The sequence below is a fragment of the Oryctolagus cuniculus genome, chromosome 1, assembly GCF_051225735.1.
Source record: "Oryctolagus cuniculus isolate XC-2025 breed Fujian yellow rabbit chromosome 1, ASM5122573v1, whole genome shotgun sequence".
In the NCBI taxonomy this organism is placed as follows: Eukaryota; Metazoa; Chordata; class Mammalia; order Lagomorpha; family Leporidae; genus Oryctolagus; species Oryctolagus cuniculus.
This window is the reverse complement of record NC_142867.1, coordinates 13,186,701-13,196,023: the sequence shown is the minus strand read 5'-3', so window position 1 is coordinate 13,196,023 and position 9,323 is coordinate 13,186,701. Positions and strand designations below refer to the sequence as shown.

The 9,323-nt window shown below is 41.5% G+C and overlaps 1 protein-coding gene and 1 pseudogene across 2 annotated transcripts in view; both read left to right on the top strand.

Annotated features, from left to right (window-relative positions):
* The first annotated feature begins 203 nt into the window (after positions 1 to 203).
* Positions 204 to 747, top strand: LOC108178727 (large ribosomal subunit protein uL23 pseudogene; annotated as a pseudogene). The gene has a single exon (XR_016212302.1). The product of XR_016212302.1 is annotated as a large ribosomal subunit protein uL23 pseudogene (transcript).
* An 8,177-nt stretch (positions 748 to 8,924) lies between these two features.
* The window catches only part of DTX4 (deltex E3 ubiquitin ligase 4), a 34,246-nt gene continuing 33,847 nt past the window's right edge, over positions 8,925 to 9,323 (top strand). Inside the window, exon 1 of the mRNA XM_089308623.1 lies at positions 8,925 to 8,973. The gene's annotated coding sequence lies outside the window, so the exon portion shown is untranslated. The remainder of the gene's footprint in view (positions 8,974 to 9,323) is intronic.

Genomic DNA, 9,323 nt, shown 5'->3' with positions numbered 1-9,323 from the left:
TCAAAATTAAACCAGTGCATGGAAAATTTCTCTCTTTAAAAAAAAAAAAAAACAAATTCAAAATTAGTAGAAGGAAAGACAAAATTAAATTAGAAAAGAAATAAACAAAATTGAAGCCCAAAAAACAATACAAAAGATCAGTGAAATGCAGAGCTGGTTTTTTAAAAAATAAATAATTAATTAAAATAAATAAAACTCCCTTTTCACCAAGATGGCGCCGAAGGCAAAGAAGGAAGCTCCTGCCCCTCCTAAAGTCGAAGCCAAAGCGAAGGCCTTGAAGGCCAAGAAGGCAGTGCTGAAAGGCATCCACAGCCACAAGAAGAAGAAGATCCGCACGTCCCCCACCTTCCGGCAGCCCAAGACACTACGCCTCCGACGGCAGCCCAAATACCCTCAGAAGAGCGCCCCCAGGAGAAACAAGCTTGACCACTCTGCCATCATCAAGTTCCCCCTGACCACGGAGTCGGCCATGAAGAAGATAGAAGACAACAACACACTGGTGTTCATTGTGGATGTCAAGGCCAACAAGCACCAGATCAAACAAGCTGTGAAGAAACTCTATGACATTGATGTGGCCAAAGTCAACACCCTGATCAGACCTGACGGAGAGAAGAAGGCGTATGTGCGGCTGGCTCCTGACTATGATGCTCTGGACGTCGCCAACAAAACTGGGATCATCTGAACGGAGTCCAGCTGGCTAATTCTAAATATATGTTTTTTCACCATAAAAAAAAAAAATAAATAAAACTGATACACCATCAGCTCAACTAACCAAAAAAACAGAGAAAAGACCCAAATCAATAAAATCAGTGATGAAAAATGAAATGTAACAATGGATACCACAGAAATAAAAAGAATCATCAGGAATTACTACAAAGAGCTGTATGCCAACAATTTGGAAACTTAGAAGAAATGGATAGATTCTTGGATACATACAACCTACATAAATTGAATCATGAAAACACAGAAAACCTAAACAGACCAATCACCAAGATGAAGATTGAATCAGTAGTAAAAACCCTCCCAACAAAGAAAAGCCCAGGACCACAGAGCTTCACTGCTGAATTCTACCAGACATTTAAAGAAAAACTAATTCCAATTCTTCTCAAGCTATTCAAAACAATTGAAATGGAGGGAATCTTCCCAGATTCCTTCTGTGAGGCCAGCATCACCTTAATTCCTAAATCAGAAAAAAGATGAAACAGAGAAAGAGAACTATAGACCAATATCACTGTTGAACATAGATGCAAAAATCCTCAACAAAATACTAGCTAACCGAATCCAAGAATACATCAGAAAAATCATTCACCCAGACCAAGTGGGATTTATCGGTGGTATGCTTCATTCACAAATCAATCAATGTGATACATCACATTAACAAACTGAAAAACAAAAACCCTATGATAATCACAATACATGCAAAGAAAGAATTTGATCAAATAAAACATCTTTTCTTTCCTTTTCTTTTTTTTTTCTTTTTTTTTTTTTTTTTACAAAGAATAGACTTTAATGAATGAGTTCAAGAAGAACACTAAACAAAAAAATGACAGCAACAGGATTCAGCCTGGAGAATGGAGAAAGCTTGATTATCAGAGTTGACTCATTATATGCTGTAAAACATTCAGTTTATAACAACCACACAATAAAATACAATATGTGGGTCGGGGCAGCAGATAGTAGCTCAAGTGCTGGGATACCTGCCACCCATATGGGAGAGCTGCACTGAGTCCTGGGCTTGTGGTTCTGACGTGGCCCAGCCCAGGCTACTGCAGCCATTTCAGAAGTGAACACACATGGGAATCAATCTCTCCCTCTCTTGCACTCTCCCTCTCTCTCTCTTTCTCTCTCTCTCTTTCTGTCCCTCCCCCCACTTTGCTCATCACTCTGCCTTTCTTTTTTTAAAAAATATTTTATTTTTATTTATTTATTTGACAGGCGGAGTGGACAGTGAGAGAGAGAGACAGAGAGTAAGGTCTTCCTTTGCCATTGGTTCACCCTCCAATGGCCACCGCGGCCCATGCGCTGCAGCCGGTGCACCGCGCTGATCCGATGGCAGGAGCCAGGTACTTTTCCTGGTCTCCCATGGGGTGCAGGGCCCAAGCACCTGGGCCATCCTCCACTGCACTCCCAGGCCACAGCAGAGAGCTGGCCTGGAAGAGGGGCAACCGGAACAGAATCCGGCGCCCCGACCAGGACTAGAACCCGGTGTGCCGGCGCTGCAAGATGGAGGATTAGCCTAGTGAGCCACGGCGCCGGCCCACTCTGCCTTTCAAGCAAATTAAAATTAACTAGCTAATTAATTAACAAATAAACATCCAAAAACTCTAGAAAGAAAACCAGTGTAAAGCCTGTTATGGAACAGGTTTATCCCATTCCTGCCAATGTTTACTTTCCATCATTATCAGCTGTTTCAGTTAAGGGGAATTTGGATTAGGAGGATGTTGTGCACAGGCCCAAAAGGGAAAAGTGAGAGCCCTAGAGGAGACAAACGTAAGATTGTCAACTTGATGGCTTGCCTTAGGAAGCTAAAAATAACTTCTTCTCCCAGAGGACTAACCCACCCAGAAAGAGAAAACTACTCATTCTAGGACTTAAAAATACTTAGTGAAGTACAATGTGACAGGCATGCTGTTAATCATCTCACTTCAGGAGAGTTCTTGAATGCCCTAAGTTCCCAAGGTCTACATAGATTACTTACAATATTGTATCATTTTTTGTTTTATTGACTTTTCTTGTCTTTACATGGCTAATAATGTGCCTCTTTTTTAGGTTATCATATATTCTTTTTTCTTTCAACTTTTATTTAATAAATATAAATTTCCAAAGTACAACTTTTGAGTTATAGCAGCTTTTCCCCCCATAACCTCCCTCCCACCCACAACCCTCCCCTTTCCCACTCCCTCTCCCATCCCATTCTTTATCAAGATTCATTTTCAATTATCTTTATATACAGAGTATCAACTTAGTATATACTAAGTAAAGATTTCAACAGACTGCATCCACACAGAAACACAAAGTGTAAAATACTGTTTGAGTAGTAGTTTTACCATCAATTCGCATAGTACAACACATTAAAGACAGAGATCCTACATGGGGAGCAAATGCACAGTGACTCCCGCTGTTGATTTAACAACTGACATTCTTATTTATGATGTCAGTAATCACCCAGCTCTTGTCATGAGCTGCCAAGGCTATGGAAGCCTCTTGAGTCCACCAACTCTGATCTTATTTAGACAAGGCCATAGTCAAAGTGGAAGTTCTGTCTTCCCTTCAGAGAAAGGTACCTCCTTCTTTGATGGCCCGTTCTTTCTGCTGGGATCTCACTCACAGAGATCTTTCATTTAGATTTTTTTTTTTTTTTTTTTTTTTTTTTTGCCACAGTGTCTCGGCCTTCCATGCCTGAGAAACTCTCATGGGCTTTTTAGCCAGATCCGAATGCTTTAGGGGCTGATTCTGAGGCCAGAGTGCTGCTTAAGGCATCTGCCATTCTATGAGTCTGCTGTGTATCCCACTTCCCATGCAGGATCATTCACCCCTTTTTAATTCTATCAATTATTATTTGCAGACACTGGTCTTATTTATATAATCCCTTTGACACTTAATCCTATCTTTTTGATTAATTATGAACTTAAACTGATCACCTTAACAAGTAAAATGTCATTGGTACACGCCACCTTGATGGGATTGAATTGGAATCCCCTGGCACGTTTCTAGCTCTACCATTAGGGGTAAGTCCAAATGAACATGTGCCAAACTGTACATCTCCTCCCTCTCTTATTCCCGCTTTTATATTTAACAGGGATCACTTTTCAGTTAATTTTTAAATACCTAAGAATAATTGTGTGTTAATTAAAGAGTTCAACCAATGGTATTAAGTAGAACAAAAAATACTAAAAGAATAAAATACTAAGTTGTTCCTCGACAGTCAGGACAAGAGCTGATCAAGACATTGTTTCTCATAGTGTCCATTTCACTTCTACAGGATAAAACATCTTTTCATGATGAAAACTTTACATAAATTGGGTATAAAAGGAGCATTCCTCAACACAGTCATGGCAATTTATGGCAAGCCCACAGCCAGCATCTTATCGAATGGGGAAAATTTGGAAGCGTTCCCACTAAGTTTCAGAACTAGATAAGGATTCCCATTCTTACCATTGCTATTCAACATAGTCCTGGAAATTTTAGCCAGAACTATTAGGCAAGAATAAGAAATCAAAGGGATACAAACTGGAAAGGAGGAAGTCAAACTATCCCTATTTGTAAATGACACGATTCTAAATATGGGGGAACCAAAAGACTCCACTAAGAAACTATTGGAACTCATAAAAGTATTTGGTAAAGTGGCGGAATATAAAATTAACACACAAACATCAATAGCCTTTGCATACACAGACAATGCCATAACTGAGAAAGATCTAAGATCAATACCATTCATAATAGCTACAAAAAAAGTAAATACATTGAAATAAATTTAACCAAGGATGTCAAAGATATCTATGATGAGAATTATAAAACATTAAAGAAAGAAATAGAAAAAGACATAAAAAATGGAAAAATCTTCCATGCTCATGGATTGAAAGAATCAATATCATCAAAATATCCATACTACTAAAAGCAATTTACAGATTCAGTGTGATCCCAATCAAAACAACAATGAAATTCTTCTCAGATCTAGAGGAAAATGATGCTAAAATTCATATGGAAACACAAGAGACCCCAAATAGCTAAAGCAATCTTATACAACAAAAACAAAGGTGTAGGCATTACAATACCAGATTTCAAGACATACTACATGGCCATTATCATCAAAATAGCATGGCAGTGGCAAAAAAAAAAAAAATCATGTAGACCAATGGAACAGAATAGAAAAAACGGTTTATGAAAGGCCCCATGAATGGGGAGTAAAAAGATAAGTCACAGATTGAGAGAAAATATTTTTGAAGTACATATCTACCAAGGTTTATGACCTAGGAAATGTAAAGAATGCTCAAATTTCAACAGTTAACAAATAACAAAATGTGTGAACAGATATTGCATCAAGCAAGATGTGCAGATAGCAAGTAATCCCATAGAGAGCTATTCAACATCATTAGCCATTAGGAAAACACTAACTAGGCACAATAAGGCATTACTACACATCAACCAGAATAGCCAAATTGTCCTGACACATATAATATTGGTGAGGACGTGACCAGGTCAGGTCATGAGTACATTGCTGGTGAAAATGTAAAAATGACAGTCACTCTAGAAAACTGGCAACTTCTTTTAAAAGTACACATATAAGGTGTTGAGAAAAGAAGCTCAGAATAGAGGGGAGGCAGTATATGAATCTACAGCCAGACTGAATTTATTCAGAGAAAATAAATTCATAGAGGTGGGTGACCAATTGCTGGTGTGTGCACAGTGATGGAACATGTGGCAGAAGTCCCTGACCCCATGGGCCAGGCCTTTTTTTCCTTTTAGGAGGGCTAGGAATGGGGGTGGGGGTAGGGGTAGTAGGCAGAGGTGAATTCCTGGAAATGGTCTTTCAGGTGGCCCAGCAACTTCAGGTGGCCTTGGGGTGGGGGTGGGGGGGACTTTGGGAACCTGGGTATGAAGGCAACAGAGTGTAAGACCCAATTCAAGGGCAAGGAATAAATTCCAATGTTTATCTTTTGGGCAATCAGAGAGAATGGCTGAGGCTTCTGTCTTTGCTCCATCACAAGGAATGCCATTGTGGTGGAGCTTGTGACACTGCCATCCCTTACTGGAGTGCCAGTTTACGTCCTGACTGCTCAGCTTCTGATCCAGTTTCCTTCCTCTGGGAAAGGAGAGGTAGAGATAACTCAGGTACTTGGGTCCCTGTCACCCAGGATGGAGTTCCGAGTTTCTGACTTCAGCCTGGCCCAGCCCTAGCTTCTGCAGCCATTTTGAAGGAGTGAACCAGCAAATGGAAGATGTGTGTATGTGTGTGTGTGTGTGTGTGAGTGTGTGTTCCTCTCTCTATTGCTCTGTCTTTCAAATAAGTAAATAATCTTTGAAAAAAGTAGACATAAAACCATACAGGACCCCACTTACCCTAAGGACATGGAAACTTGATATTAACACACAAATCTGTATGAAAATATTCATTGCAGCTTTATTAACAAACTAGAATCAACAAATAGGTCTTACGATGGGTGAACAGCAAGACAAATAGTTGCATATTGATACAAAGCAATGACATTTAACAATAAAATAGGACAAACTCCCAAGATATACAACATCCTAAGGGAATCTTTAGAGAATTATGCTCCAGAAAAACCCTATTCTGAAAGATTAAATGATTCCATTTACATAACATTTTTGAAATGACAAAATCACAGACAGGAAGAACATTTTTGTGATTGTGAAGGGGAAGGAAGGAGTGGGTGTGGCTATAAAAGGGCAAGATGAGGGATTCTTATGGTGTTGGAAATGTATATTGTACACAAAATCTATATTGTGTCATGTACAGCCCATTCCTGCTGTATCAATGACGTTGTGGAATTGTACCTATTTGGTCACTATCAGTAGAAGTACTGTACTACAGTTTTTAAGTATGGTTTGTAAGATATTATCATTGGGTAACATAGAGGAAGAGAGTACATAGGATCTTTCTGTCTCATTTCTTAAAACTGTATATTAATTTACAAAATTTTAAAAATAAAAAATAACTAAACAATAGAATTAGCCATCTCTCTGGCCCTTTTTCTTGGGTTGAACCAATTCAGAATCCTACCTCTGTGTTGTGTAGAGGCCAATCAGCAGCTCCGCAGGCCATGTGTAGGCACTTAGGTTGACAATTGTCTAGCTGAGTTCCCAGACAAAAACAGTATCAAGCACAAGTCATGGGCCTACCTACAGACTCCAGAATCCAGCTTCCTCCCAGCTGCCTTGCTCTAAAGCTGTACAGAGCAGAGACTGGCTGTCCTGGGCTTAGGAGCCCTCCCCAAGTTGCAGATTTGTGTGCCCAATAAAAACTTGTTTTTGTTTTCAGCCACTGATTTTAGGGTAGTTTATTACAATAATAACAGGTAACTGGAAATAAACATGATTTTTGTCTATGGACATTCTACAGCGAAAGAGAATGGCATGTTCCTAGAATCTTGGTGTTAACTATTGATAGCATTTTAAAAACTATCATATACTATGCCGTTGAACAGTTTAAGACTGGCTTAATTCCAATTGGTCTTAATTAGTGAAATTTTATTATAGCCATCATATGTCTAAATTATAAATTGGGCATGTAATTTTTATGCCACTTACAGGTAAGAGGAGACATAGTGTGGATACTAAAATGGGATGTCTGATTTTCAGGAATTTATGGTATATATTATTCGAAATTAAGATTGTATTAGAGTACCTAAGAAATGTATAATTATTATTGGTTTATAAATTATTTCTTAATGATCTGTTATGAATTATAAATCATGAGGGCTTGTTAAATTTCATTTTACATCTATTTTACAATTATAACTAATTATTGGCCGGCGCCGCGGCTCACTAGGCTAATCCTCCGCCTAGCGGCGCCGGCACACCGGGTTCTAGTCCCGGTCGGGGCGCCGGATTCTGTCCCGGTTGCCCCTCTTCCAGGCCAGCCCTCTGCTGTGGCCAGGGAGTGCAGTGGAGGATGGCCCAGGTGCTTGGGCCCTGCACCCCATGGGAGACCAGGAAAAGCACCTGGCTCCTGGCTCCTGCCATCGGATCAGCGCGGTGCGCCGGCCGCAGCTGGAGGCTGCGAGGGTGAACCAACGGCAAAGGAAGACCTTACTCTCTGTCTCTCTCTCTCACTGTCCACTCTGCCTGTCAAAAAAAAAAAATAACTAATTATTAATGTCAAGTCATCTATTTGTTCACTTCTTCTTACAAATGAGTCAGGCTTGGTTCAAACCCTCCTGTGTCACCAGGTATTTTAATTCTGTTGTAATACTCTGTCGTGTTTAGGGTGATAGATACATGACCGGATACAGGGCTGGCATTGTGGTGCAGCAGATTAAGCCACCTCTTGTGATAACGGCAACCGGTAACCCACTGCCAGCTCCACTGCCAATCTAGCTTCCTGCTAAAGCAGCAAATGATGGCCCAACTGCTTGAGTTCCTGCCACTCACCCACATGGAGTTCCTATATCCTGGTTTCAACCTGTTCCAGCCCTGGCTGTTGCATCCAGGGGAACGAAACAGCAGATGGAAGATCTCTCTTTCTATCTCTCCCTCTCTCTGTGTCACTCTGCCTTTCAATAAATATTTCTTTAAAAAAAAAAAAAAAGAAAACTAGGTTCAAAATCAGGCTAGACAATAGGCAAGGGTAAGTTTTCTGCTTCCCATCCATCTTTGGAATAGCCCCTCTTATCTGGCGTACTACTTTTTCCTCCTGGGAATTCCTGGCTTAGGTGCTCAGATGTTGCGTCCTCCCTTGGCTTCTAAAACAGAAAAAGATCATGCGATATTGTGAAAAAATTATTTCAAAACATTGATAATCCCACTCCCTAACACAGAATCTGTTTTTATTTTCCCATATCCTATCTAGGATCTTGACAGAATGAATTCATTGTTTTGTGTGGTTGCAAACTCGTGTGGACAAGATTAATGTGTAATACTGATTTCAACCCTCCCTTGAGTTAGAACTCACCCCTTTTATATTACTTTCCACGGTTTACTATAGAAGACCAAAATAACTAGGCTCGGCTTGGGTTTGTCCTAGTGTCTCATACTTTTGGTCATAGAAACTCTGAAGGATAAATCAATTTACCATGTATCTTCCTGACTCTAGTAACGTCTTTCCGGGTCATAAAAACACATAGATGCTATATACCTCCACCAAATTAGAGCAAGAACAAGTGTGTCGGCCCGGATCGGCACGCGACGCTGCGGGCCAGCAGGGGGCGCCTGAGCGTCAGGGCAGGCGGGCGAGAAGCCGGGGGCGTGGCTTCTGCATCCTGACAGACAGCTAAGGATGCTGGCGAAGATGAGGTAATAGGAGCCGGAGCGAGGAGGGCGTGGGGGCTGCGCGCGTGTGTGCGAGTGCGTGCTCGAGCCGGAGACCCCCGAGAGCCTGGGAGCTCGCGACCCGGACCCGGACCCGGACCATGCCGCGTTAAAAGAAAGGAAATCCCATCTCTGGGAAGGAGGCTGCGAAGTTGCGGCGCGGAGCCAGCTGCGGTCCTAGCGCCGAGTCATGGCGGGGGTCGCCCCTGCACCAAGGGACTGGGGACACCCCCGCGGGCGCGGGCTGGCCTGGGCGCCCCGCTTGGGAGGGGCGATTCTTTCTGGAAGCGACTGAGCGGAGCCACAGGGAGGGGGAGCTCTGCCCTCCGCGGCAG